At 41.2% G+C, this 8,691-nt stretch overlaps 1 long non-coding RNA gene across 1 annotated transcript; it reads left to right on the top strand.

Moving 5' to 3' along the window:
* The first annotated feature begins 904 nt into the window (after positions 1–904).
* On the top strand, positions 905–2,292 carry LOC309692768. The gene is made up of 2 exons (XR_014272442.1): positions 905–1,385; positions 1,469–2,292. It is a non-coding gene; the product is annotated as an uncharacterized lncRNA (long non-coding RNA).
* The last annotated feature ends 6,399 nt before the right edge of the window (positions 2,293–8,691 follow it).

Genomic DNA, 8,691 nt, shown 5'->3' with positions numbered 1-8,691 from the left:
TTTCCAAACAATCACTCAGTGTCATCATTAGCTCTGCAGGATAGAAACACGATGCAGAGGAGCTGTGCCATAAAACCCACGTCAGACACCAGAGAAACACCACCTACTGCTCCTGCATGCTGCACACTGGACGGGAGGCAGGCAACAAAGCCCAAGAGCTCATTAACTTATGCTTGTTACAACACTTAAGCACACAGCAGCCATATTATTGGTCACATAATGTCATTAAAAATACTCCAAAAGCCTCCAACAGCACAAACAAGAGGTCCAGTTCAGGGTCTCTGGACCATGTAGCTAGCAGCTACAGCTGCCTGTGTCACCATCCACATGGTGGAGTCAAAGAGGGCACACTCCTTATAATGCAAACAATTTCTGCTGCGTTGGACACAAACGCAGATGAAGCTCTCATTCTCTTAAGGTTTGCTTTTCAAACCTTCAAGGTTTATTTAGGACTCTGGAGTTCATCAAATTCTCACAATGAATGAAGGCCAGTGAAGCAGCAAAGCGATAAAAGAGCCTCAAAGCATCATGAGAATGATTCCGAAGCAAACTCTAACAGAGATGATTCACATTTAAAGCTAAGAAGAGTCTGAGTAAATAACCCAACCTGTGGGAGCCAAGTTAATATAGTTCATATATCTTAGTATTTATATTTCGCTGTTGTTAAACTTGTTTGTGCAATTAATAATTTAAGAAGTAAATGCATGTTTATGGTGGAACTTAAATTATTTTATTGCTGTGTTGGCTTGGTTACGTAGTACCATGAATACACGTGTCTTAAAGGCTTTTGTTTATAGTTAAATCCAGGCATCATGGATGTATGCAAATGAGCGCATGCGGTGCGGGAGCGGGGAGAGAGAGAAAAGGAGTTAATACGGCATAAGCAATACGTGGCAGCCGGGGAGAACAGAGCCACACGGTTTTCCTAGCGTAGTAGGGTTTTTTTTGTTGAGGATAAGTTAAACCTGACTAGGGATGGGTATCGAAAACCGGTTCTTGTTGAGAACCGGTTCCCACTGTTTCAATTCCTTGGAATCGTTTGCCACTTTTAAAAACGATTCCCTTATCGATTCCAGTTGCCCCGAATGACGTCATCACGTTGAGTAGCGTCTTTTACCCAGTAGGAAACACAGCGCCTGAGCGGCACAAACGCTCAAAAGTTTGGTTACACTTTATGAGAAAGGATGACAACAGGGCAACGTGCAATACTTGCAAAGTAGAGATTTCATCAAAGGGAGGAAACACTACGAATATGCAAAAGCATTTGCTCAAAAAACACGCGATTGCTTTCAACGTATGTCGTGTTTTTGATCCGCTCCGGACTAGCGAAGCTCAACCCAGCAGCAGCGGTAGCGTTTCAACGTCCTCTCCCGTTAATACTGCAGGTAACTAATCAATTAGCATTGCATATTATGTTAGCGCGATTTACCTTATTACAAAACCTACTATTACTGTGCGTTGCATTTAGATAACCATGATGAGAGAGACAGAGTCTGGCTGGCTCAGATGCTGGCAGTTCTCGCTGCAGTCTACCGGTAGCGTCTCCTTTCAGGCCAGGATAGACGAATGTCACCCAGCAGTGTCTAAGTTTGTGGTCAAAGGCTTGCACCCATTTGCCACAGCAGATGCCCCCGATTTCACTTTGGTAAGTGAATGTGTTTAATTGTAGGCAGGGACATTACTGGATATTTTTGTGTAATTGTCATGGTCCTGGGTCGGTGACCCAGCGCTTTTAGTTTGTTATCATTTTCTAGATGATGATTGTTTAAGTTCTGTGTTATTTTCGATCTGCCTCTGAGTCTGCGTCTGTATCTGTCTGTCTATGGTGTCTCCCCATCTGTTTGTGAATCTGTCTGTTTAGTTCAATGTCTTGTCTGGTTCCATGTATCTGAGTTTCCTGTTTTATTGTGAAGGTCCGTGTCATATGTGAGTGTGATCAGTTTACGTTTCCCCTGTCCCGTCAGCCCAGATTCCTCCCAGCTGTGTTGCCCTCCTGTCTCTCATCCCCTGATTACTGGTGTGTGTATTTAAGCCCTGTGTGTTCTCCTGCCTGTTGCCGGTTCGTCTGTGTTCCTCCGTGTCAGTCTGTGTAACTCTGTGTCAGTCTGTTACCCTGTGTTCCACGGTGTCCTGTTCCTCGTCTGCGTCTCTCTGCTATTCATCATCCGTTGTCATATGCTCCCAGGTCTGTTATTTTAGTTCTCCCAGTTTAGGTGTCTTTAGTTGTTTGTTATGCCCCACTGTTTGTTTGCCACTACACCTCTGTAAATAAAACCACCGGTATCTCATCCACTGCCTGCATCTTGGGTCCTCCTTCTATATCCACACGGCTCGCCTCGGCAGCCGTGACAGTAATTGCTACAGAATAATTTATGTTATACTTTGTTATTGCTACAGAAGAATATTTATTTTATTATTTTACATATACATTTTTTTTCCTGGGGACCCTGTGACACCCCATTGAAGAGCCGTAGGCTGGATCTCTTAAGATCTCACTGTTGGGTTTGTAAGGCCATGTTACTCCTAATTTTCTATCTTGTTCAAAGAGAAGATATAAAACACAGTTCTAAGCTAATCGACTTTAGTGTTCTCCTTTTTAAAAAAAAAAGAATTGATAAGAGAATCGATAAGGAATCGAATCGTTAAACAGAATCGAAAATGGAATCGGAATCGTTAAAATCTTATCAATACCCATCCCTAAACCTGACTGCTCCTGTAAGATGACCAGCAAACTGTGGAATTATTTTTTTGTTACATCTTTTCACATCGGAGTCCCGTGGAGTTCTTTTTCCTCTTCAAACTAACGTACATGAGTGAAGCACGGGAAAACTGGTCTCACGGCTATCCGATTGTTCAGTCTGACGTCACTAGCCGTGTCTGGACCTAAACTCCGCTGCAGGTCCATATATCAAACGATCACTATGGCATTACTGAGAGTTGAAAAACTGTCTAAAGTCTTAAATCTTTAATAAAATGATCAGTGTTCTGCTCTACCAGGTGTAACAATTGAGTTTAACATCCAGGCATCCATGAAAACGGAATTTATGACATTTAACCGAGTTAGAAGTTAGCAGGAAGTTAGCTCGCTAGCTTCTATCTAAATACAATATAGCATGTGCTGACTGCGGGGTTTTGGAAACAAATTAAAACGTACAGCTCTGTTATCACCAGTGTTGGGACTAACGCGTTATTAAGTAACGCGTTACAGTAACTACGTTATTATTGTGGTAACGAGCACGGTAACTAGTTATTATGCCAAAATCAGGAACGCGTTAGTCGTTACTGGGATTTAGATAGGGTCGTTACTCGTTACTTCGTGTGGTGGCTATCGCGGAGCTTCCACAGATTCAGTAACATTAGCAAGTGGTGGAGGCCAGCAGGTGGATGAAGGAAAGGGGACGCAGAAGGAAAAGAGACCCGAGGCGGACACCGGTCCAAGTGTGAACTGAACTTCAGGTAAGAAGTTATGATCTGCAGTCTATCTGGGTCAGATATAAACCAAGTTTAGGTGGAGTTTATTTTCGTTATTCTGACTTTTTCCGTACTGCGTGCTAGCTAGCATGACGGAGTTTCTATACAGCTGGGTGGTGCTATGAAGTTAATGATGTTGAACTTTATTTTGTTCATAAGTTATTAGAGTTGCCAACCGTCCCGTCTGGTATTCAGAGAAAATATTACGCGTTTCTTATAGTATGGGCTCAAAATGTGGTCATAAATATTTTGTACTTGTAAAAAAGATTTGTATGTGTAAAAAAGATTTGTGTGTGCGTAAAAAAGATTTGTATGTGTAAAAAGAATTTGTGTGTGCGTAAAAAAGATTTGTATGTGTAAAAAAGATTTGTGTGTGCGTAAAAAAGATTTGTGTGTGCGTAAAAAAGATTTGTATGTGTAAAAAGAATTTGTGTGTGCGTAAAAAAGATTTGTATGTGTAAAAAAGATTTGTGTGTGCGTAAAAAAGATTTGTGTGTGCGTAAAAAAGATTTGTATGTGTAAAAAAGATTTGTGTGTGCGTAAAAAAGATTTGTATGTGTAAAAAAGATTTGTGTGTGCGTAAAAAAGATTTGTGTGTGCGTAAAAAAGATTTGTATGTGCGTAAAAAAGATTTGTGTGTGCGTAAAAAAGATTTGTGTGTGCGTAAAAACGATTTGTATGTGTAAGAAGAATTTGTGTGTGCGTAAAAAAAATTGTATGTGTAAAAAAGATTTGTGTGTGCGTAAAAAAGATTTGTGTGTGGACTTAGAAAAAAAAACCCTGCAAGTTACAAGTACGGATTTTGACCTTATTTTTCTTCCTTTCATCTGATTGGTCAATGTCATGTCAATCACAAATGTAACAATCCAATCAGAGTACAGATGGGTTTGGCTGTCGAGGGGCGCTTTTTTTGAACTGCAGGTCTTTGAAGGGAATAAATGCCCTTTTACATGACAACCCAGCGTTTTCATTCATCACCACGAAGGAAAACAGTCTGTGGTCGTCCGAGTTTGGTGATTTTTGTGTCACAGGTCTACGTGTTTAATACAGGGACTTCCACAGCCTTTTCAACAGCGCTGCGGACCGCGGGGTGGGGGCGGGCAGTGTTTTGGAAATGACAGTCTTCATTACAAAGCTTTCTTCGTTATGAATTAGCATACATGTTTTTATTGAACATTTGAAAAACCAGCAAAAAAACAAACTCTTGTAGAGGACATAAAGTCAGAGATAGAAAAGACAAGGAGCAGGTGCATCTAGTACAGGTAGAGCTGCTGCAAAAAACCACAGAGCACAGCAGCCAGCGTAACAAATTCTGGATCCTTTGCTTTTAGTTAGCAGTTAGCATTAGCAGCACATCCTGCGTCCGATGTGAAAGGACTTTTATGCTGCGCACTGTGACTCACAGCAATGGTCCCGGGTCAGCCCTGACGTTGTGTTAAACTAATCCTAAAGTAATAATGGTATTTCTAACCACTGATATACCACAACTTTTTCCTTTCAACAGCTACTGAAAGTTAGGGGACCGAGCTGCTATCGGATATTTATATAGCGATCCTCCAGCTTCAAACTGTATCACCCTTCAAGGACCTTTTTACACATACAAATTTTTTTTACACATACAAATCTTTTTTACAAGTACAAAATATTTATGACCACATTTTGAGCCCATATTATTGAGGTGAAAAGGAACAGTTTGTGCCGTAATTCAGCTACAATGAAAAAGGCACAAAGCTGGAGTTATTCTGTGTCTTTGCTGCACAGCTGCCTTTTCTTCTTTCATTCTCCCCCCTCCCTCTCCCGTTTCTACTTCAGTCATGAAAACTGATCAATGATCACCTGATCGGCTCTCTTGTTTGTTTATCGCTCACTTTGCGCCGAAAGAGGAAACCAGCGGATGTCGCGGTAAACAACAGCAGCACGTTTAAGCTTGATCAGCTGTTGTTAGAATTTATTTAATATTAATTTCTAGTATCAGCTGATGTTTGCTGGAGCCACAGCTGCAAAAAAGCTGCTGGTCATGATATGGTTTGGTTATCTGGTGAGAGGGAAACATGAAGATGAAACCAGGAGATGTCCTTACTGGATCATCAGAGTTGAACAGGTGATGGAGAAACAGGTTTACCTTTTAGGTGACATGAATGAGTTGAAGGGAAGTTATGAACTGTTTCTGAGAGACTAATAACACCGGGATCCTTTTCTAAGTAGCTGACAGCTGGTAACTGTGCAGGTGCGGATCTAGCAAAGTGTTGCCAGGGGGGCATGTAGGGCATTAACAGGGAATGGGGGGCACAAAGAAATACTTTTCTTTCTTATTCTCATTTAAAATGTCTAGCTTTTAAAAAAATAATTATCTGAATCTTACAACAAACGATTGATAGATTGATGCATATATACCATCAAAACAGTGTACATCACTGTCACAACAGCGTTTGTTTTCATTCAAAGGCTTTATGATTTTTCCTATAATGGTGGGCCAGTCTCTAGTCAAAATGCCCGGGCCAATTTTCTGTCCCAGTCCAGCCCTGTATGCAGCTCATCTGCAGTCTGGTGTTGCCTACATCTTCCTATTCAGAAGGCAGAATTTCTGAGTTTTGAGTACAATCGAAAGCACCACGACTGCAGTTGTTGTGTTGGATGTAAAAGGCGCACATGACTCTGTGACGTAGGCTAGAATCATGGCAGCAGTCAATGACGGTCCAGGCGTGGGATTTCTCTCGTGGAAATATGCACATTATCTTTTCCTTTCTATTGGTAGGTGGCACAGTGCACTTGTGGCAAGTAAGCAAGCTAGAAGACTGGCAAAGTAATGGAAGAAACACATTAACAAGAGAATTCTGAGTAAAACCAAAGTTACTTTCCCTAGTAACTAGTTACTTTGAAAGTAACGAGTAACTTGAAGTAACTGAGTTACTTTTGAGAGAAGTAACTAGTAATGCAACTAAGTTACTATTTTAAAGTAACTTACCCAACACTGGTTATCACTTCCAACATAAATGAAGACAGAAAACTAAACAGCAGTGACGTTTGTAGGGTTACTGAAGTTGGGCTAGCTGGTATATAATGATGTGCTACGTGACCGCTAGCGACACAGCTATGTTAGCATAATATAAACAAGCTAACTTTTTTTTTCACTCGATAAAAGTTAACGTGAGTGTTCTCGGTGGTCAGGAACAAATGTAATCGCATGGCAGGATGCTGTAAAAGAACCAAACTTCAGCCAGGAGAACAACTGAGATAATCCATCCACAATACGAGGTTAGTCATTCATATACTGCTGCATGGGATGGGCTGTAGCTACATCCTAAGGTTTTAAAAACTGAGCTTAAATAAATGATTAGCGGTAATAAAAGCCGAGGGAGGTCAACAGTGATCACTGACTGTTTTAGGAGCTTTTTGAGATCAAATAGAAGAAAATACATAACATTAAACATGTTAACAACACAAAAGTCATATTAAACGCAGACTACTTTAGGCCCGGAAGTAGGATTCGTCGCGTCATCACTGAACAACCGGATACACAACCAAAGAGGAGGAGGCCACACAGGCAGCGAACATAGTCCACACTGAGCAGTCTGAGCAGCAGTATTTGCTCAGGGATCATTGTTAATGAGTACATTATTGCAGTTTGATTGTATGTAGCTAGTTATAGAAGACTAGCTATATGTTTAACCTAGCACAAAAGCTACAAAAGTATATCCAATTACTGTTCAAGCTATATCTAGCTAGACATTATAGCAGTAAATATTTATTAGCTGTTGAATCTAGCCAACCCTGGGAGGTAATTATCACTGTAGTTATCCAGCTAGATGATGCCGATTGCAGTTTGCTACATATATAATTATATGTAGATGAAGTGAGTGTAGCTGTATGTAGCAAGCTATTATTAGCTATCTCTAGGTGTTGAAGCACAGCAAAGTGTTTATCAGGCAATTAGCTTTAGCACAGTGAATGTTATCAGTATTATTAAGTTAAACTATATGTGTTGATGTAAGATATCAAATGGGGTTTTTTAGCTGTAGGTAATATGCTAGACCAGCTTACTGTAGCAACAAAATAGCTAATGTCCATATTAATCAAAGTACTATAGATTATTTAGGCACAGGGTTGATTTTAGCCCATTTTTGGGGGTGCTTCAGCTTTCTTACTTTTTTTGACTGTCATGATTCGGCTGTGTGGCAGGCAGGAAGTGGACCCAAACGCAAGCTTACAGAGGCAGGAATGAACTCAAAACAGAGCTTTATTGCTGGAGGCAAACGGCGAAACAAACTGAAAAGAAACTACACTAGGAAGCCATACACTAGCACACAGAGAAACACACGGCCATGAATGAGGGAGAATGCGACACTGAGAGAGGGAGACGCGGACATAAATACACAGATTTAACGAGGGAGGTGGGAGCACACGGGGAACACAGCTGACACAGATAATCGTAACTAGACAGGGCAGGAGCAACACAACATGACGCATACTGACGGGAGACTGTCAAAGTAAAACAGGAAGTACACAGTGGCGCAGACAGGAGGAGAGAGGGAGCACGGGGAGAGCACAGACATAACGGGCTGGGGAAAACATGGAATAAAACACAAGGGGAAACGAGGGCTCACAGATACACAGAGGGGCACACAGGGGGTAAAAGTCAGAAGGGGAAGTCAAATAAGGAACAAAATACAAAAATACATGAAACTAAGAATGCTGGGCCAACATGGCCCAGGATCATGACATTGACAATATTTGCTGTCTGTGTGACACACTACTAAAAGTATAAAAAGCATACAGTACTTGATTAAGACGTGACATTTTAACAACAAAAGTATAGAATTCCCCCACCCCACCCCCCACACTCCCCCAAAATGGTTTGTTCCAGCTCGCCTCTCCCCTACTCTGGCTCTAGCTCCGTTGCTGCTAGAGCGATGGTGGCTGAGACGCAGCGGAGCGGCGGTGCCTGGCTTAAAACAGGACATATTAGCTGCATTTAACCTTCAGTTACTCTTTATATTGTTAGGTAGGAGTCAGACCATGTTTCTTTTTAGCTGAAAAACATTACACCCAGGTAATCTGCAGTGTTAAAAAAGTGTTTCCCGACTATGTTTGCTACCCTACAATCCGTCCTGCTCTGTAGTAAAATCAGCAACATTTGACCGTCCTGTTGCTCCCATTGAAATTTATATAGCCTATTTAAAATCTAAAACTTAAAATCGTCCGTAGCCTACTGTTGTTGTC

This window comes from Aulonocara stuartgranti, assembly GCF_965226115.1.
Source record: "Aulonocara stuartgranti genome assembly, chromosome: 17".
NCBI lineage: Eukaryota > Metazoa > Chordata > Actinopteri > Cichliformes > Cichlidae > Aulonocara > Aulonocara stuartgranti.
The sequence above is the reverse complement of the archived record's forward strand: the minus strand, read 5'-3'. Positions and strand labels throughout refer to the sequence as shown.